At 43.0% G+C, this 22,079-nt stretch overlaps 1 protein-coding gene across 1 annotated transcript in view; it reads right to left on the bottom strand.

Annotated features, from left to right (window-relative positions):
- The window catches only part of DOCK8 (dedicator of cytokinesis 8), a 205,733-nt gene that overhangs the window by 148,337 nt on the left and 35,317 nt on the right, over positions 1–22,079 (bottom strand). Inside the window, exon 2 of the mRNA XM_038769505.1 lies at positions 4,425–4,527. The gene's annotated coding sequence lies outside the window, so the exon portion shown is untranslated. The remainder of the gene's footprint in view (positions 1–4,424; positions 4,528–22,079) is intronic.

Here is a 22,079-nt window from a genome sequence, read left to right as displayed (position 1 = left end):
ATAAATACGACTGAATGAATGAATAAGTGTTTGGCACATAGTAAGTGCTTAACAAATACCATCATTATTATTATTATTATTATTGACATCCAGGAGGGTGGTGGAGTCCTGGGGAGGACGGGAGAGGAGTCCTAATGTGCAGGCAACTTCTCGTACTAAGAATAACTATAACATTTATTAAGCACTTACTTTGTGCCAGGCAGTCGGCAAAGTACTGGGATAGATACAAATTAATCAGGTTGGACACAGTCCCTCTCCCACATGAGACTCACAGGCTAAGTACGAGGGAGTAGGATATGTAACTGCATCATAGAGAAGTGAGTGACTTGCTCAAGGTCATACAGCAGGCAAGTGGCAGAGCCAGGATTAGAACCCAAGTCCTCTGACTCCTAGGCCTGTGCTTTTACCATTAAACCCCGCTGCTTCCCAATTCTTCTCAATGCTAAACTTCCCTGTCAGTGTCCAGAATGCAGGGTTCTCAAAACAACAGGATCGTGGAGCTAGCCAAAGTCAAGAAATGCCTTGGTTACAGTGCCTCTTCTTAAAATAATTATGAGGCAATACTACTTTATCACCCCAATCTTCATATTGGAACCATTCCCCTCTTGCCAAAGAATACAATAAAGGTCTCCACAGTGGTCTTGAAAAAGGAGGAATCAAAACTGAAGCCTCCTTTTTTTTCCACAAATGCTTCATCCTTCTTCTTCTACAGATTAAAGTGTTTGAGGGACCTTCTTGGAAAGGAGCAGAGGCCTTTCATGTTAATTACTTCTGTAGGAGCGGCCAGAATTCTGCAAAATACTGAAGGAGAAAAGAGAAATCATGCTCACTGATATTAGAAAGCAAGAGATTGCTAAACCAAGATGGCCAATAATCACACCCTGACCTTGAGGCACCTGTGGGCCTACCCATCTTCAATCTGCTAGTGCGAACAAGATATTAGTACAGAGGCAAGAACAATTTACCTAAACCTAGGCATAACTTGGAAAAAAGATTGCCAGGGAAGCTCTTGTTGGTGAAAGTACGTATGATGGAAGCTGATTAAGGAAGAAATGGCTGGCTCCTGACTTGGAATAAGCACAGGGATGGCCAAAAGCCAAATTTATTTCAGTTGGAAGTAGGACTAAGAAGGAAATAGTGAAAAAAATTGATAAAGAGGATCCTCAGCACATTTTGAGGGGTTTATTTTGGGGGATTCTGGCATGGTTTCTGATAGAAAAATGGGTATTTTCTTAGCAGTTTGTGTGTGTAATACTTTCGGCAATGAAGCGCATCCTTGGGTATTTTTTGTTACAAAATGTAAACCTCGATTAATACAGGGAACCACAACCGGCTCTGTAACAATGGAGCATTTTCACTTTTTAGCTACTTAAAGAAACTGGTTCTCAGAGGAGACTCATGAAAGGCAGAAAAGCCAGCACAGACACAAACACATACAAACATATTAAACTAACTGCTATCCTGAAATAAATGATTCCCATTTCTACTAGTAGCACATTGGGAAATTATCCTTAAAGCCCCGTGCTGCCATTACCTACCCATGGTTATTTCCCAAGTCAGCTACTACAAAATGCAACACTAAAGCCTTAATTTGCAGAGATGAATACAAAAAAACAGCAAAATAGTCACCAAGTAAAAGCATTTCCAAAGAAAAAAACAGTCCATTATTTTTGCTATCTGTAGTACATTCTGCCTTCAAAGCATAGAGCGCATAATATATTAATTTTAGATTTGGAATAAATATGCCTCAGAATTCAATTTGACCAGTAAAGACATTTCAATTTTACCTTGGTTTAAAACGGATCAGTTTATCGGATAAAAAGCCCCTCTTATTTGGGGTGTTTTCATTACAAATTACAATTTTGAAGAGAAAAGACAATCCCAAACAAGGACATCCAGCACATTGTCACAGTAATACATATTTTGAAAAATAAAATCCATTTCTCAAATTATAATCAAAAGGCATCGCACTTTTTCAATCCCACCCTTTTCATCCAAGAGATAACAGATAAATTGTCCTATGGAAAAGCCACAGATCATTTCAGTAAACGTACCTTTTAAAGATACACAGTTAGATGTGTGGAAATCGTTACAGGAGGCAAAATGGCGTCCAGGAAATTTAAGGTTACAAAATTTTGAACTGCAGAAGTGGTTTGCAAATACAAAAAAAAACGCAGCTAACCTCTTCTAGATAACCACACAAGCAAAAAAAAAAAAAATGCACCACCAAGCTTCAGATCAGATCAGGAAGTGAGTACATTGATGGCAAGACCCTGATGAAAAGGAAGTGAATACTCCCGTCTATTTCTTGCAACTGCCACTGTTCACGTGCCTCAATCTTGTTTTTGGTAAGAGAATCAATAGTCTCTTAGGGATTTACCTAGGAATTAGTCATTATGATATCTCAAAATAACGTATTCACTTTTCACTGGGGCTTGAATTTGGGAAGAATTAAGTTCCCCATCGAAGCAAGAATCTTTGAGGAGCAATCAAGTAAACATTTTCTATCCGCCCCTATCCTCGAGGTGGTTTCAAACTGGATTCCCCAAATGACGAAACTGAACTAAAGCACTCCCGTTTTGAGGACCCAATACCTGAAACTACATTTCTAATCAAAGTTAATGCTAAGCCCACTAAATCCAAAATCAATTTCTTCTCTTTCTGGAGCTCAAAGTTACACTCACAGGAAAAAAATGTGAACCGGAGGGCATAATGGAAATGGAAATAGCACTATGGTTCTTGTTCAAGACCTGAAAACTTCAGTCGATCCTGCCTTCCCAGCTAGCTGCCCTACCTGCCCTGGGTTATCTGCTTTGCCCCCCTCACTGGCCCACCCTACCGGCCTTCTACTGGCTCTATTTTGCCTGCCATTCTGGCCACTGCTTTAGCCTGCTTCTTTTTACCCTGGCCCATGGTCAATCAATCAGTCAATCAGTGGGATTTATTTATTGAACACTTACTATGTGCAAATCACTGACTTCACTCCTCCTATCAGGGAGTTTACAATCAAATGGAGTAATTGACAAACCCCTGTCAAAAGGGAGCATTGGATTAGTCGGCCTGGGTAGACTTGGGGCGTGGATTTTTAGTTGAGCTTTGAATGAAAGGAGGAATGCAGAGCTGCAATTTAGTGAGAGGCTCCTTCCTTGACACTAGCCACTAGGACCAGTTTCTCCATGCAGATGGAGGTCTTGAAGTCTCAGGCCTGAAGTTCAGCTACTGTTCTCAATGAGAAACGCCACCATCATGACATGGGGGCCTGCTGGAGATTCCGGCCTGGAAGTAATCAATCAATGGTATATATTTATCGAGCGCTTACGGTGCTATACACCACTATTTTGTATTGTCCCAGGTGCTTAGTACAGTGCTCTGCACACCGTAAGCGCTCAGTAAATACGACTGAATGAATGAATGTTGCTGCCACCGCTGCAAATACCGAAAATCTGTTTAGATTATGAGCCCTTTGAGAGATATGAACCAGGTCAAAATCCCACTTGGGTATTCTCTCCCAGCACTCTGTACAGAGCTGTGTGCAGAGCACTGCTGCTGCCACCACTGCTAATACCAAAAATCCGTTTAGATGAGGAGCCCTTTGAGGGACATGGGCCATGTCCAATTCCCCCCAGTGTATTCTCTCCCAGTGTTTAGTACAGCACTCTGCACAGCATCTGTTCTCTAGGGTTTCTGGGGCTCTGAAGGCAGGTGGGAGGAGTGGAGAAAGTGTTCCACAGTCCATTTCCTGGAAGCTAGGTGACAGGCAAGTGGGGGACGTGGGGAGGGGAGAGAGGGGACACTGTTTTGATTTCTTCTGCTTGCTGCTGCTGTAACCAAAAGGCTGTCCAAGGAGATGATCATCATGGGGGTGGAAGGGAGTGTGATGGGGAGGTTTTGTGTGTGTGTGTGTGTGTGTGTGTGTGTGTGTGTGTGTGTGTGTGTGTGTGTGTGTGTATTTCTCTCTTCTCTATCTCCCCTTTTCCTTCCCCCTAATCTTGCACTACTGTTCCTGCTTCACACACTAATGTAACTGCAAGAAATTGATGACTACAACATGCATTGATTTCATTGGCTTTTGCTCTGTAATGGATTGGTTTACTGATTACTGTATGAAGAATTTATTTACAACTTGTAAAAACAACAGCCTGCATTTCAACATATAATCATACAAATGGCCCAACCATAGGAATGAGTTTGATACGTTTGCTTTAAACACTGGTGAGCTTTGGTGGAAAAGATGCTTCACCAATTCCAGGTAATACAAACTCGATTTGCTACTGACAAAATTCCTTCCCCAAACCACCCTGCCCCACATTTGCTTTCTCATCTGAAAAAACACTTCCTCCTCAGTAATTCAATTATTATTCTTAATTTTAGAAATATTTGAACAGTTGATCATTTTTTAAAGAATAGCCAGAACTCATACTTACCAGTTGAAGAGAGGAAAAGGCAGGGGAACTTACGCTTCGCTGATGGTGCTGCCCAAGGTTGGATGGAAGAGTAAATAGCTTTCTTATTTCTGCTGAAGAATACCTTTGATTAAAATAGAAACAAAAAATGAAACAATCTTAGGTAGTTTCTAAAGACAAGTTCACCAACTGCAGTTTACGACAATCCGACCTCAACCTTCCAATCAGTCTCTTCACCTACACTCCCCCTCCCCAAATTTTGGGCCTTGCTGCCAACTGTGACTGCCACGCTCTGAACCCACTTCACCTCTTCTAGGATACCACACCCTACCTCAGCTCCCTGGCAAACTTCCTTTCCCTAGATGCAAAAGAACACACCCTCCATTCTGCCCTTTTGAAATGCTATTGGACCTCGAGGTTTTTTGAACAGGGTGCTAATCTGGTTCTTCCGCTGCCTCTTTGTCCGTTCTTTCTGTTTCATTCACTGGCTCCTCTTCCACTCTCATCCCCTAATGGCAAATTGCCCACACGGCTCTGTCCCGGGTCCCTTTCTCTGCTCCTTCTAAAACTCCCTCTCTGAGACTTCACCCGCTCCCATGGCTTTAGCTACCACCTCTATGTGGCTGACTCTCAGATCTACCTCCCCAGTCCTGCTGTCTCATCTAACCTACAATCCCACACCTCCTCTTGTCTCTGGGACATCTCCACTTGGATGTTCTGCTGCCACTTCAAACCTAACATGACCAAAATGGAATTATTTATCTTCTCTCCTAAATCCTCTCTTCCTCCTCCCAACTTTCCTATTTTGGTCAATAACACTCTTTCCAAAAGTCTACAACCTTGGAGTATTCCCTGACTCTTCACTGTCTTTCAACTCACAATTGCAATCCATTGCTTAACTCCTGCCTATTCTTCCTACATACTTCCCAGATCCACCCATTCCTCTCCCCACAAACTGCTACCACACTGGTCCAAGATCTTCTCCTACCACAGCTTCCTCACTGACCTCCCTAATTCTAGTCTCTCCCTCCTCTAACCTGTACTACAGGCTGCCATGCAGATCTCTAGACTGTAAGCTCATTGTGGGCAGGGAATGTGTCTGTTTATTGTTATATTGAACTCTCCGAAGCACTTAGTACAGTGCTCTGCACACAGTAAGCGCTCAATAAATACAATTGAATGAATGAAGATCATCTTCTCGAGACATTCCTCAGAAAGCAATTCTTCAGTTCTCAATGGCCTCCACTGGCTTCCCATCTCCTTCTATATCAAGCAAAGACACCTCACGATTGACATCATGACTTTCCACCAACATTCCCCATCCTACACATCAACTCTCTTTGCCTACTAGTTCCCAGCTCCCTCTGGTCATTCCTCCCAAGCTAACCTTCTAATTGTACCCACGCTTTACTTTCCCGACACTGGTCCCTCATTTACATTGCTCCCCGGCCTGGAATATCCACTCCCTCCAAATCTGACAGGCCACAGCTCTTCCCGTGTTTAAAGCCCTCTTAAAATCCCACCTCCTCCAACAAGCCTTCCCCAATTAATCCCCACCTCCCAAGTCATATCAGCCCAGCAGCCAATTCTACCACTTAGGTATTTAACTGTGCTCTTCTTTGGCACTTGTGTATAGATGTACAATCCACTGAACAGTCAAATACTGATTCTATTTGTAAATATTTTTATGCCAACATACAATGCAAGCTCATTGTGGGCAGGGAATGTGTTAACATTGTTCTCTCCCAAGTGTGTAATACAGTGCTCTGCACACAGGAAGCACTCAATAAATACCACTGATTGACTGAACATGTCTCATGCTTCTGTTGTACTTTCCCTAGGGGAAGTACAGTACATGGCCCCCAGTGGGTGCTCAATTAATAATAATAATAATAATAATGATAATAATAATAGCATTTGTTAAGCACTTACTATGTGCAAAGCACTGTTCTAAGCGCTGGGGGGGATACAAGGTGATCAGGTTGTCCCACATGGGGCTTACAGTCTTCATCCCCATTTTACAGATGAGGTAACTGAGGCTCCGAGAAGTTAAGTGACTTGCCCAAGATCACACAGCAGACATGTGGTGGAGCCGGGATTCAAACCCATGACCTCTGACTCCAAAGCCTGTGCTCTTTCCACTGAGCCACGCTGCTTCTCTATAACAGTAAATACTGTTACTACTCCCACTACTACTAAGATATAAAACCTACATGCATCTGAAAAGGTAAATTGGACAAAATACAAGAGAAATATTTATTATTATTATTATCATTTCTGCCATTTATTGAGTGCTTCCTTTGTCCAAAGCACTAGGGAAAGGTAGAATGGTGAATTAGACATAGTTCCTGGCTCACGAGAAAAAACATTTCTTGTCTAGACTGTAGCTCCTTGAGGGTAGGGAACGTGACTACCAACTCTGTTATATTGGGCTCTCCTAAGCACTTAGTAGAGTCCATGAGCACAGTACATGCTCAATAAATTTGACTGATTGTTTGAACTCTGTATTGGTCGTGTTTGTTCTGACCCCATTTCTTCCAATATAGAAGCCTCGCTTGAATAGTTAATATGGAATATGCTCAACATTAAGTATTTTCTTCATTCCCCTAAAGTTCTATGAACAAATCTGAAAAGTAAATGAAAGTATGGACAGTAATTTTGATCCCATAAATGAAAGATCAAAGCATGTTAAGGTATAAAAGTAGTAATATTTCTAGATAACACAACTTTATCTGAACATTTATCAGACATAAAATCAAGACAAGTACATTTTCAACCTAGAGAGAAAGAGTCATATTATAGCGTTCAAAGAGTGCTACAAACATATTTTGGTGACATATTATGATGTGCATTTTGCAGATGAAGGAATAGGAATGCAGATGGATCTAAAAGACCGCCAGTAAGAGAAGACTTAAATACCATAAAAATAAAAAAGACAGGTTCCACTGCTCTCTAGTATGGATAATATCTTTTTAAAGCCCTGGCTATTGACAAAAAGAATGAAAAAGCAAAACCGATTAAATCGTTGGAATGACACTAAAAGCCCTATCTCACTTCACAAAACAAAAATCAAAAACAAAACTGAAATAGAACACTGTGTGTACTTTACAGGGAAAGCAACTGAAGTGGAAGACTAATCAATCAAATACCATTTCCAAAACCAAGCTGCTCTTCTCAGTAGCAGGAATAACTTCGCCAGAGTCTCACCTATTTCCAAGACCTTTTAAGTATAATATTTCAGTTCTATATTCCCTATGGCCCTTCTAAAACTCTTCCAGCATAGGCAAGGTTTGGGTCGGATATCTGAGAACATCCAGGAAAGGATGTGACATATTATTGGCAGATCAGGGCGGGCTCAGGGTCAGCCGTTAGGTTTTGTTTGGGAAGCCAAATGTGCTTTTCTGAATTTAAGCCCAAATATTTTATGACCGTGTCATCTGAATCTCCCTTCCATGTAGCCTTCTTAAACAGGGTCACCTAGCATTTACACTTCACGTATTTAACGAAATAGTGAGAGGAATCATCTTTTCAGAAGAACGATATCATATGCCTTCTCTTTTTGAGCAGACATTTCATAAGGATGGAGAGAGAAAGCAAAAACAGCACTTAGTGGTATTTATTGAGAGCTTACTGTGTACAGAGCACTGTAGTAAGCATTTGGGAGAGTACACTGTAACAGAGTTGGCAGATATGTTCCCTGCCCACAACGAGCTAAGGAGCTATGTCTCAAACACTGTACTAAGCGCTGGGGTAGATACAAGATAATCAGGTTGGACACAGTCCCTATAAGTCAATCATATTTATTGACTGCTTACTGTGTGCAGAGCACTGTACTAAGCGCCTGGGAGAATACAATATAATAAACACATTCCCTGCCCACAACAAGCTTCTAGTCCCTGTCCCCCATGGGGCTCACAGTCTAAGGACTAAGTACAGTCTAAGCACTTGGTACTGAAAAGATCAAGCAAGACAGCACAATCAATCAATGGTATTTAAATGCTTATTGTGTGCAGAACACTTGGGACAGTAGAATGGAGAAAGTAGTACTGCCCTCATAGAGTTCAGCGCTTAAAACAGAACCAGCACTTAGAACTGTGCTTGGCACATAGTAAGCACTAAAAGCTGCATATGGTGCTATTTATAAATAAATTCTGATTTTCTCCATTAGCTGATCTAAAGAGAAGATAGGCCCCCACTCACCTGGGAACACTGAGTTTCCTGTATCCCCAGTCTCTTCTTCCTCCTCCCTTCATGTATGCCAAATCCTGCTGGTCCTTTGTGAACAATATCTTCCAGATATCCTCCCCTTCCTTTCTCCACAAACTGCTACCACTCTGGTAAAAGCTCTGGTCTTATTATTGCATTAGCCTACTTTTTTTCTAATGGTATTTAAGTGCCTACTATGTGCCAAGCACTGTACTAAGTGCCGAGATAAATACCAAAACAGGTTGGACACAGTCCATGTCCCACATAGAGCTCTCAGTGAAATCCTATTTTACAGATGAGGTAACTGAGGCACAGAGAAGTTAAGTGACTTTTTTTGTGTGTGGTATTTGCTAAGTGCTTACTATAGGCTAGGTACTGTACTAAGCACTGGGGTAGATATAAGGTAATTGGGTTGGATGCGGGCTGTGTCCCATTTAGGGCTCACAGTCTCAATTCCCATTTTACATTCATTGATTCATTCATTCACTCATATTTATTGAGTGCTTACTGTGTGCAAAACACTGTATTAAGCACTTGGGAGAGTACAGTATAACAATAAAGCAGCATGGCTCAGTGGAAAGAACACGGGCTTTGGAGTCAGAGGTCATAGGTTCAAATCCCATCTCTGCCAACTGTCAGCTGTGTGACTGGACAAGTCACTTCACTTCTCTGTGCCTCAGTTACCTCATCTGGAAAATGGGGATTAAAACTGTGAGGCCTCCGTGGGACAACCTGATCACCTTGTAACCTCCCCAGCGCTTAGAACAGTGCTTTGCACATAGTAAGTGCTTAACAAATACCATCATTATTATTATTATTAACAAATACCATTATTATTATTATTTATACTGTAGCAGGGGAGACATCCTTAAACTGCGTAGCTTCCCCTTACCTGTAATTTATTTAAACATCTACTTACATAAATGCTCTGGGTGGGGCTAGGATGAGTATCTAAATGCTTGGGGGTAAGGACTCAAGCACAGAGGTGATGAGGTGGGGAGGGAAAGTAGTTGGGGAGATGAGAGATTAGTTAGGGAAGGCTAACCAGAGACAGCCCTTTCATGTGCACAATGCTATAGTTGAGACCGGGGGTCCAGGACGGTGGGGAGGGGGCATCCCACATTGGCCTTTGCAATCATACATTGCCCCCACAGGTGAATTACTTTAAAGCACGTATGGGACAAGGCCTAAATTACTTGTACCCAGTATATCCCAGTAGATTAGATCACAGGCACCCCTCAATTTAAACAGTTATAAATCCCTCTTACCCTGTCTCCAATATATTTATACTGCTCTACTTTCAGATAATATGACATTAAATGGAATCAGACCATGGGTTGATGAAATGATTGTACTCTTTTTTTGTCCTTTCAGAAAGCTGCATGTGTAAATAAAATAGTTCAGTCAAAAGTGGAGTGAGCTACTCAGAAGAAATGTGCTATGTAAACACCAGCTATATTTGATGTAACTTCAGCCCCAAGAGAATACAGAGTGTGTGTGTGTGTGTGTGTGTGTGTGTTTATTTTTTTAATGGTATTTGTGAAGCACTTACTATGGAACAGGCACTGTTCTAAGCTCTGAGTTAGATGCAGTTAAGCAGGTTGGACATGGTCCACCACGGAGGTAAGACTGCTACACAAAGACAATAGGGAAACTCAAAAGTGAAATACTGGCCTGATGTCAAGTCATAGTTATAATTATTTTTTACCTGGCATTTATTTGGCTCCCAATTAACCTCTCAAAATATTTTCTAAACATTTATCCTGATGACATTACCTTATATTAATAAAGTACTCTTCTTTATTAATTTTAAAGAGCTCAAAATTATTTTCAGGCAATTGATCAGGCTTCACAACTCCCTTGTGAAATAGACAGGGTGGCCATTGAAGACCCTCAAATATATCACACATGGAGATGCATATAATAATAATGATGGCATTTATTAAGCACTTACTATATGCAAAGCACTGCTCTAAGCACTGGGGAGGTTACAAGGTGATCAGGTTGTCCTACCGGGGGCACACAATCTTAATCCCCATTTGACAGATGAGGTAACTGAGGCCCAGAGATGTGAAATGACCCGCCCAAAGTCACACAGCTGACAATTGGCAGACCTGGGATTTGAACCCATGACCTCTGACTCCAAAGCCCGTGCTCTTTCCATTGAGCCACGCTGCTTCCCTATGGCACTCCATGAATTATGTTGGGCATGCAGTGTAACCCGTAATGGCTTCGCATGTGCTACTTTGTAGAAGTAGGCCAAGTTCACCTGAACCCAGAATGTTTATCTCAGGGTATACCAGACCTCTGACCCTTTCTGCTCCAGAGATCCCTGAATTCCCCTCCCATTCACCTCCCATTGAACACAGACACCATTTCTGAGCCATAGAAATCAGAGTCATAGGCAGGAATCGAGTTCGGGGGAGGTTGGGTGCTGAAAATAAAAATACCAGACATAAAGTCATCTGGTGCCATACCTGCCCCAGATGGAGGATAAACCAGCTGACAGCTGGACTGTCTGGTATAAACTGGATGACTGCTCGCCCTTAGAAGTGAGTCCTAATTCTGGAGCTTTAAGCATTATCACAATTTTACAAATGGGGAAATTGTAGGGCTTTGCAGCAAACTCAAAACAGGTCAGGAATAGAAGCAGAACAAAAATATTGGGTCACCTTCTTTCTAGACCAGTACTCTACGACTCTTTCCTTTGGGTTGTGTCCACGCGTGCAAATTACTTGGCTAATCCAAGCCCCCAAAATATACTTTGGTCTGAAATGTCCAGATACTTCAGGCCAGTTGAGTGTGTTTTTACTTCAAATGTCTAGAGAAGTCAGGCTAATATCTACTTTTAGGTCCTAGTTATCTGGAAAGAGAACATGTGCAAACACATGCCACCACACAAATTTCTCAAACAAAACAAAACATAAAAAATATAAATAAAAATTCAAATTTCTTAAGGATAATCAGAATGCAACTGAGCCTAGCAACTCTGTATATGGAAACAAAACAGAGTCAGCACCGAAATGCTTCTCTGCTGCTTCTAGAGAGCAATAAGAAATCCTACAAATAATCAATGGTATTTATTGAACGCTTGCTGTGTGCAGAGCACTGTACTAAAGTGCTTGCAACAACGCAGGCAGAGGTCTTTAATGCATGGCATGGCAGCATGCCAAAGTGATGGGGGATTTTTAAAGCTGATTCAAGGAAAAGAGTTTGTCCACAAGCACCTGAAAGGGTTGGGGGAGGCTAGTGGTTTTCCTGTTGCTGGTGTACTTTAACAATAAACTGGGGGGAAATGAAGACCAATGAGAACATAAATTAAAATAGCTTGTAGCTAATAAATGGCTTAAATCCCTTCATCCATAGGCAATTAAGCGTCTAAGATGGGCAGATAGTGAGATGGATATCCATAGTTCCCACTGGCAGGAAGTGGGGGGAGATGGCCAAAAAAAATCACCCAACCTCGTTAGGCATGTCGCAGTAGCTTTTTTTTTTAAAAAAAAAAAGCCCCAGAGGAAGGGAAGGGAAGGGAAGGGAAAGGCATGAGCAAAGTCAAGGGCAAAGGCCCACACTTCCAGGTCCACTGCCGGGACTGTTGGGAGATAATTTACATCCCTGATTTACACACAGTAGTGCAGCCTTGCAAATAACCACGTGTCTAAGGCACATCACCAGTTAGGTCTGGTAAATAGTAAGAAACAAAAATTTCATTACTACACTTGTAACATCTGGGTTTCAAAGGTCAGACAGGCTGCAAAGCAAATAGTGCTGGTTAAGCTTTTGGTACTTCATTTGTCATACGTTAAAAGACAAGCTCTAAAATGCTTATTATAAAACGTATCGAGGGTGCCTGAAACATATAAAATCTGAAGATATTGGATTTCTTAATGAATGAAAAGCAATCATAGGAAGCAGCGTGGCTCAGTGGAGAGAGCACGGGCTTGGGAATCAGAGATAATGGGTTCTAATTCCAGCTCCACCACTTGTCAGCTGTGTGACTTTAGGCAAGTCACTTCACTTCTCTGAGCCTCAGTTACCTCATCTGTAAAATGGGGATTAAGACTGTGAGCCCCATGTGGGACAACCTGATCATCTTGTATCCCCCCAGCGCTTAGAACAGTGCTTTGCACATAGTAAGCACTTAACAAATGCCATTATTATTATTATATAAGTGTAAAAATATAAAGATGAGGTTGTGGTCATTATTCTGAAACACTCCCCATAAGTTTTCTGGTAACTGTTTACTTTTGTAGATGGGTTAGTACAAACTTTTGAAAAAAAATCATAAATACTATTTATTGAGCACCTACAGAGAACTGCACTAAACAGTTGGCCTTGAGTGAGAGAACAATAGCATTGGTAGACATGATCCCTTGTCCTTAAGTATCTTAGGATCCCGGAGGGGTGACAAACACTAAAGTAAATACAGAAAGGAGGAAGAAGGAGAATAGATAGTACATGAGTTAATGCTTAAATGACAGGGCATATATGTCAATATGGACCAAAGTGCTAGCGTTCTAACTTGGGGGAAAAGAAAAATTAATCAAGGAAGATTTCCAGAAGCTTTGATTCCAGAAGGGCTTTGAAAATGGGGCAGTTACGGTCTGTCAGATTTGAAGCGGGAGGGAAGGCTGGGGGGAAGGGTGTTAATAGTGGTCAGAGGCGAGAGGGATTAGAACAAGGGACAGTGAGTAGGTTGGTTTGAGAGGAACGAGGCGAGGCGGGTGGGAGAAAAGAGAATGGAAGTAGGAGGAAGAGCTGATGGGGTGCCTTAGGCCAATATATCAAACAGATGCATTTCTTCTGGAGTAATGTGTTTACTAAATTGTAGAAAGCAGATAGAAAAATAAATTGTTCAATATGGTCTGGTGCCTGGCTAAAGATTTCCTTAACTTTTATGACTTCTCACGTGTATTTTCTAACTCCTCTCATTCACAAAGATGCCAAACAGCTACAAAGTGCAGTTCATATATTACTACAAAGTAGTGGCATTTGTGTATATTTCCTCCTTAGAAAGCCAAAATCCCTTTCACTGACTTTGGAACTCCTGTGAATAATTAAAGAATGTTAGCTTACAAATTGTTTATTAGGTTACAAAATTGGAAAATCGGAGTCTTCTAATTGTCGGCATATGGGCTTAAGTGGGAATTGGATAATTCTGCATTCTATTCTTGGTTCAGTGACTGAATTTTCCTGGAGAAAAACAGGCCCAGTGAAGCAACATTGAGCAATTTTTCAATGACTACAACTAAATTACAGGGCCAAACTGGGATGCCACTGGCCTAAAATACCATTTTCCCTATTAATAGTACTTTTTGCCCAAAATATCATGATAAATTGCTTCAACTCTCCACTTCACTTGCCAGCTTAAGAAATGCCATTACAACAACCATTACAACACTAACTACAGCTGTTGTGTCCTTAAGAATGCCCTAAAGAGAATGTAGCTGAAAATGGTGCTAGTGGGAACTGCCTGTCTATGTACACTTACAGAGAGCTTTGAGATCACATTCAAACGGCTATAGAAGCACATTTATGATCAAATCTAGGAACAATTTTATTCTGTCATTTCAAACATCTTTTCCAGTGGCTACCAATCAATCTGCGCATCAGGCAGAAACTCCTCACCCTGGGCTTCAAGGCTCTCCATCACCTCGCCCCCTCCTACCTCACCTCCTTTCTCTCCTTCTACAGCCCAGCCCGCAACCTCCGCTCCTCCGCCGCTAATCTCCTCACCGTACCTCGTTCTCGCCTGTCCCGCCATCGACCCCCGGCCCACGTCATCCCCCGGGGCCTGGAATGCCCTCCCTCTGCCCATCCGCCAAGCTAGCTCTCTTCCTCCCTTCAAGGCCCTGCTGAGAGCTCACCTCCTCCAAGAGGCCTTCCCAGACTGAGCCCCTTCCTTCCTCTCCCCCTCGTCCCCCTCTCCATCCCCCCCATCTTACCTCCTTCCCTTCCCCACAGCACCTGTATATATGTATATATGTTTGTACATATTTATTACTCTATTTATTTATTTATTTTACTTGTACATATCTATTCTATTTATTTTATTTTGTTAGTATGTTTGGTTTTGTACTCTGTCTCCCCCTTTTAGACTGTGAGCCCACTGTTGGGTAGGGACTGTCTCTATATGTTGCCAATTTGTACTTCCCAAGCGCTTAGTACAGTGCTCTGCACATAGTAAGCGCTCAATAAATACGATTGATTGATTGATTGATCTTTTCAATGACCTTTCAGTACGTAAAAACACAGAGCAGAGATGGATTTACATGGTGTAGTGGCTAGAGCACGAGCCTGGGAGTCAGAAGGTCATGGGTTCTAATCCCAGCTCCACCACTTGTCTGCTGTGTGGTTTTGGGGAAGTCACTTCACCTCTCTGGACATCAGTTACCTCATCTGTAAAATGGTGATTGAGAGTGTGAGCCCCATGTAAGACAGGGACTGTGCCCAACCCGATTTGCTTGTACCCACCCCAGCACTTAGTACAGTGCCTGGCACATAGTAAACGCTTAACAAACACCACAGTTATTATTATTATTATTATTTTATAGTGGCCAGTCATCCAGTTTTATATTGGACAGTCAAGATTTCAGATGGTCTATCCCCATCTGGGTATGGATCAGACGCCTCTATGCTGGGTATTTTTATTTTCAACATCCATCTCTCCAAGAGGCCTTCTCTGATTAAGCCCTCATTTCCTCTACCCTCTCTCCCTTCTGGATCACCCTTGCACTTGGATTTATAACCTTTATTTGCCTCTCAGCCCCTCAGCACTTGTGTACAGATCTGTAAATTATTCATTTATATTAATGTCCGACTCCCCGTCTAGATTCATTCATTCACTCAATCGTATTTATTGAGTGCTTACTGTGTGCAGAACACTGTACTAAGCGCTTGGGAAGTACAAGTTTGTAAAATATAGAGATGGTCCCTACCCAACAGCAGGCTCACACTCTAGAAGGGGGAGACAGACAACAAAACAAAACATATAAACCAAATAAAATAAACAGAATAAATTGTAAACCTGGGGTGGTCAGGGAACGTATCTTCCAACTCTGTTGTACTGTACTCTCCCAAGTGCTTAGTACAGTGCTTTGCACAGAGTAAGTGCTCAATAAATACCACTGATTCATTGATTTACTCTCCCTGGTCCGTTGTCATTTCCTCCTCTCTGGCACCTTTGCCAGTTTGCCCCTCTAGACTGTAAGCTCACTGTAGGCAGGGAATATGTTTTGCTATATTGTACTCTCCCAAGCACTCTACATACAGTACAGTGCTCTGCATACAGTAAGCATTCAATAAACGATTGACTGACTGACTCTTGTCATCGCCAGGCTGAGGGACAGGGTGAGCCACAAGGTCATCTAGCTGTTGCTCTCTTTCTCCACTCAAGGCTGCCTCCCTCCCGCTGCCATTGTCAGTAAGCAGTGATGGCACCAAGGAGAGAACAGCTGGGCTGGAGCTGCCATGGCTCATATCTGACTGCGGTTTGCGCCTCAGTGGCGGCTTCTGCTCAGCTGGCCCATTCTCAGTGCCATCCCTGCTTAAGAATAAAGGCAGCGGGTCAGTGGCAGAGCTGGGCAGAGAGGGTGTGCCAAGGTTCCGGAACAGCTTATCCTCACGAGTACGAGGGCCGTGGGAAAGATGAACCTCTAACTCAGCCCCACAATCTGCCAAGGATGACTGGAGCCCCAGAGGTCCCAGGGCTGGGTTGGGGGGAAGTGTCTGCCAGCAGGGTCAAAATGGTGGCTCCGCTTCCTGTCCCTCTGTGGTTCTAAGGGACGGTACAGGGCAGTTACAGTTGCCCATCCTGTCCAGAAGGCTGTGGGGGTAAAGCTCAGAATAATGATAATAATTATGGGATTTGTTAAGTGCTTACTATGTGCCAAGCACCGTTCTAAGCGCTGGGGTAGATACAAGGTAATCAGGTTGTCCCACGTGGGGCTCACGGTCTTAATCCCCATTTTACAGATGAGGTAACTGAGGCAAAGAGAAGTTAAGTAACTTGCCCAAAGTCACAGCAGACAAGAGGCAGAGCTGGGATTAGAACCCACGTCCTCTGACTCTCAAGCCCATGCTCTTTCCACTGAGCCACGCTGCTTCTCCTGATTTAATTCCCATGGCACCAAGCCCTGCGGGACCATTGCTCACTTCACCCCAATGGAATGAGGGCCTACGGTAGGTGCAATCCTAACCCGGTAGCAGAGGGATGGACTCGATGACCTTTTTGGAGTCTTTCCAGCTGCTCTTATTCTGTTCCTAAGCCTTCTAAACTTCTGAAATGTCTACTGGCATTCAGCCCTGCTTATCCTGTGAAACAGAACCTTGTCAAGCTCCGCATATTCAATAACATTTTCTTTCCCACTCTGATTAGTGAATGATCCCAGTTATTTGTCCTGCAGTGTGGTCCACTTTTTCGTTGAATAATTTTGAGACCACACATTGTGTTCTCCTGCAATGCTATAGAATAGGGTTATTAGTTTTCAGTCTGCAGCTGATGGGCAGGAAATAAGCTCCAGGTTTGTGTGAGTTATTTAAGGTGGGGTTTTGCTGAGTCCCAGCGAGGCTGTTTGGCCTCTGACACCCAAGACGAATTGGGCTGTGAAGCATAAATACCTTTTGATATAAGACAAAATGGGAGCAGTTTTCAACCTCTCTTTTTTCATTCATTCATTCAATCATATTTGTTGAGTGCTTACTTGTGCACAGCACTATACTAAGCGCTTGGGAAGTACAAGTTGGCAACATATAGAGACAGTCCCTACCCAACAGTGGGCTCACAGTCTAGAAGGGGGAGACAGAGAACAAAACAAAACATATTAACAGAATAAAATAAATAGAATAAATATGTACAAGTAAAATAAATCAATAAATAGAGTAATAAATACGTACAAACATATATACATATATACAGGTGCTGTGGGGAAGGGAAGGAGGTAAGGTGGGGAGAGGAAGGAGGGGGCTCAGTCTGGGAAGGCCTCCTGGAGGAGGTGAGCTCTCAGTAGGGCCTTGAAGGGAGGAAGAGAGCTAGCTTGGCGGATGTGGGGAGGGAGGGCATTCCAGGCCAGGGGGATGACGTGGGCTGGGGGTCGACGGCGGGACAGGCGAGAACGAGGCAAGGTGAGGAGATTAGCTGCAGAGGAGCGGAGGGTGCAGGCTGGGCTGTAGAAGGAGAGAAGGGAGGTGAGGTAGGAGGGGGCAAGGTGATGGAGAGCCTTGAAGCCGAGGGTGAGGAGTTGCTACCTGATGTGTAGGTTGATTGGTAGCCACTGGAGATTTTTGAGGATTTTTTGTGACTCTGCTTTCTTAAACTCTGGTGACTTCTTTTCTGAGGCAGCTAAAGGAGAGTTTGTGTTTGCCCTTGAAGAGAGTTAATGAAACACCTCTGACAGATTATTAAACTGGGTTGCAAACAATATTCAATTCCACTTCTCTCTCCCCCTCTCCTGCTCCAAATCCATGTCTCCTTTGTAGGGGTGAGATTCAGAGCTCATCAATGAAAAAAAAAAAAAAACCCTTCCCCACCTCGCTAATTACCACATCCTTAATAGCCTTTACCCTTTTGCCATATATAGATCAAGAGCATCAGATAATCAAATCATCAATGGCATTTACCTAGCACTTACTGTGCACAGAACACTGTATTAAGCACTTGGGAGAATATAATACAATATAGTTGACATGTTCCCCGCCCACAAGGAAACAGTGTGGCCTAGTGGATACAGCACAGGCCTGGGAGTCAGAATCACCTGGGTTCTAATCCCGACTCTGCTACTTGTCTGCTGTGTGACCTTAGGCAAGTTACTTAACTTCTCTGGGCCTCATATATAAAATGGGGATTAAGACTGTGAGCCCTGTGTGAGACAAGGACTGTGTCAAACCTGATTAACCTGTCTCTACCCCAGCGCTTAGTAAGCACCTGGCACATACTAAACGCTTAACAAATACCATAAAAAAACTTTAGAGTCTAGAAGGAACAGAACTGCTCTAGAGGGAACAGGGATGCCACCCAAATGTAGATTCAGTTGGTAAGAATGAGCTCAAGTTGGCTGAAGCTGTAAAACCCATAAAAATATTTCAATATCCATAAAGATGATGGTGGCAACTTATGTGGGTCCCTGCTCCAGCCCTTTTGGCGGCAGCTGAGGCGGGCACAGCTGCTCCAGTGCTTTCTGACGTGAATTTATGGATGGCTGGCAACCCTGTCAGGAAGCCTTTCAGAAATAAAAACCCAAAGCAGTTTCACTAACATAAAAAACCACAGCAACCCAAACCAGGAATACTGAGTGCAATTTCTCATCTTGTCTATCAACTCTGTTGCACTGTACTCTCGCAAGTGCTTAGTACAGTGCTCTGCATACAGTAAGCACTCAATAAATACCACTGACTGACTGACTGATTGATTGATGGCCACAAGGACACAATCAAGCTGGAGAACACGCAAAGAAGATTAACCACAAAGGCGATGAGGAGCAACATCCTTAGGAGGAGAGTCTAAAAGGGTTAGGACTCTTCATTCTGGAAAGACATTTATTCATTCAATCATATTTATTGAGCGCTTACTGTGTGCAGAGCACTGTACTAAGCGCTTGGGAAAGTATGATACAACAATAAAAAGAGACAATCCCTGCCCACAACGAGCTCACTGTCTGGGAGGGGGCAGGGAGACACAAAGGCAAAGGCTGGGAGGTGAGTAATGTTTAATAAAATTCCCTGGTACGCTGGCAGAAGGAGAAAGTGGATCTTGGGGATTTCTCAGATTTTTTTTCTCTGCCCTCCACTGAGTGGCTTAGTTGAGTTTCTTATTAAGAGAGTCCCTACAGCTCTTAATAGAGAAAGAAGAAGGAGTCGTTTTGCATGATCCCTGGGATGAGTAGCCTTAAACCATCCATGTGCTCAGTACAGGGCTCTGCACAAGATGGGCCCTCAATAAATATTAATGATTGGCCCAGAAATAGTGAGCTGAATGCCATAGGGCTCACTGCAATCCTAAAGTCATGCTGGTGCTGCCTGAACCTCTTGGGTTGGGATTTGGAGGAGGGAAACTGCAAAGGAAAAAGAATTTAGCTAACAGCCTTGCAAACCTCTCTTAGCAGTTTAGCAAAATGGGCTAATTAGGTTGAACCCCACTTGGAAAATTCGGGAGAATCAATCACATAAGATGCAGCATGGCGTAGAGGATGGATTACAGGTCTGGGAGTCAGAAGGACCTGGGTTCTAGCCCTGGCTCCACCACACATCTGCTGGGTGACCTTAGGCAAGTCACTTCACTTCTCTGGGCCTCAGTTACCTCAGCTGTAAAATGGGGATTGAGACTGTGAGCCCTGCGTGGCACAGGGGCTGTGTCCAACTTGAATTGCTTGTATCCACCCAGCACTTAGTACAGTGCCTGCCACATAGTAAGCGCTTAACAAATTCCACAATTATTATTATTACTTAGTCCAATGGGTGATCTGTAGTCCTCAATAGGCTGAACTTTTGAAGGCAGCGTGGCCTAATGGAAAGAGCACAGGTCTGGGAGTCAGAAGACCTGGGTTCTAATCCCAGCTCTGCCATGTGTCTGCTTTGTGATCTTGGAAAAGTCACTTAACTTCTCTATGCCTCAGTTACCCTAGGAAAAAAATGGGGATTAAGAGTGTGAGCCCAGTGTGGGACAGGGACTGTGTCCAACCTGATTGACTTGTATCTACCCCAGTGCTTTGAACAGTGCTTGGCACATAGTAAGTGCTTAGCAAACATTATTATTATTATTTTTATTATTGTTATTATTATTATTATTATTATTCTTACATGAGGATCTGGGAAAAGCATGAGGGTTATGAAAAACTCCCCTCCCTCTCTTTCCTTTCCCTCTCCCTTTTCTCTCTCTCTTCCTCTTTCCTCCCTCTTCTCCCTCCCTCCACTTATGTAAAGGAAATGCTTTGTTACTTTCATTTAAGAGATAAGGAAACTAAGTCCAAGCAACTTGGCCAGGGTCACAGAGAAAGTCAATGACAAGACTGGAAACACGCTAATTTTTTTTTCTCTCTGGCTCTTCCCACACTAGTGAAGCACATCTGTACAAACTCCAATAATTTTAGTGCCTTCTACATAAGTTTGACAGTCCCCTGTAAAACAGTCCCTGGCATTCTAAAAACAATGCAGCATGCTCTACCCTGCCAATCTTAGCCCTTAGTACAATGTGCTGCACCCAGTGGGTACTCAACAACTACTATTACTCCTATTACACACTTTCCTGAAGTTACAATATTGTGATGATTAAAATGTGACTACTGTACTTTGAAAAACAAATCCCTTTACTTCTCGATTAAGTGCTTATCAGCCCAGTAGACTATATAGAGATGCACCCTTAGATCATCTAATGAAACGAGAATATCTCCTGAACATTTAACAGACCCTCGACGACTAAAGAGGATTGAGTTTTGCTGGTGTCTAAACTTTGGTCCTTAGGTTAAGTCTGCCCTAGTACTAACCAACTATGGTCCACTAGCTCTTAGCTGGCCTAGAGCTCCACTGGGGCGAAGGCCACATCAGTCAATCTATTGCATTTATTGAGACTTACAGTGTGCAGAGCACTGTGCTAAGTGCTTGGGAGACTACAATATAACAGTTGGCAGACACCTTCCCTACCCAGAGTGAGCTCCACCTGTTGGCAGTAGCTCCAAGTGTCTGTACCAGCTCCAAAAGACCCCCTGCTCCTAAAGAAATAGTTTGGTCTGAGGCCTCTTCGGTGGATTCAGGTTGCTGTTCCGGGGGTTTCAAGGCCTAGTTTAATATAAAACCGCGTGGGGCTCATGGAGAACAGTAACCTGAACTAGTCTCCTCAGGCCAATTTAAACCCCGGGGCCCACTGCCATCAGACTCAGACCACCCAACTGGTTTGGCCTCAGGTGTCCAGAAAAGTAATTGGCAGTCTAAGATTTAAAAGCAGATTTGTGTGAGAAATGGTAATTTCCACTGTAAAATATTGTTTAGAAATTTAACTTGTAGCATGCAGACTGAAGCACCCTGTCCACGTTTCTAGCACTCACTCCCCGAACTTGATATCCATCAGTTATAATGATATAGTTTGGCAATATAGAACATAGTTGTGGCCTTCTTACCTCATGCATGTGAATTAAATCTTTCCTCAGGGTGAATGCAAGGTATCTGCATAATTTAAAACCAAAAGAGGCGTCGTAGTAGTAGCAGCAGCAGTAGTAATTTTATTTATTAAGTCTGTTACTTAGACTGCGAGCCCCATGTTGGGCAGGGACTGTGTCCAACCTGATATCTTGTATCTACCCAGTGCTTGGTACATAGTAAGTGCTTAGCAAATACCACAATTATTTATTAAGTACTCAGTGAAAGGAAAATCCTGTATCCATTTAAAACAATTACTTTTACACTAACTTCAGGGCAGAGTGAATATCACAGTATCCTGGACAGCTCAAGGACAGTGTAGTGTCCGACGTTGCAAGCATGTGC

Source organism: Tachyglossus aculeatus, chromosome X4 (assembly GCF_015852505.1).
Source record: "Tachyglossus aculeatus isolate mTacAcu1 chromosome X4, mTacAcu1.pri, whole genome shotgun sequence".
In the NCBI taxonomy this organism is placed as follows: Eukaryota; Metazoa; Chordata; class Mammalia; order Monotremata; family Tachyglossidae; genus Tachyglossus; species Tachyglossus aculeatus.
The sequence above is the reverse complement of the archived record's forward strand: the minus strand, read 5'-3'. Positions and strand labels throughout refer to the sequence as shown.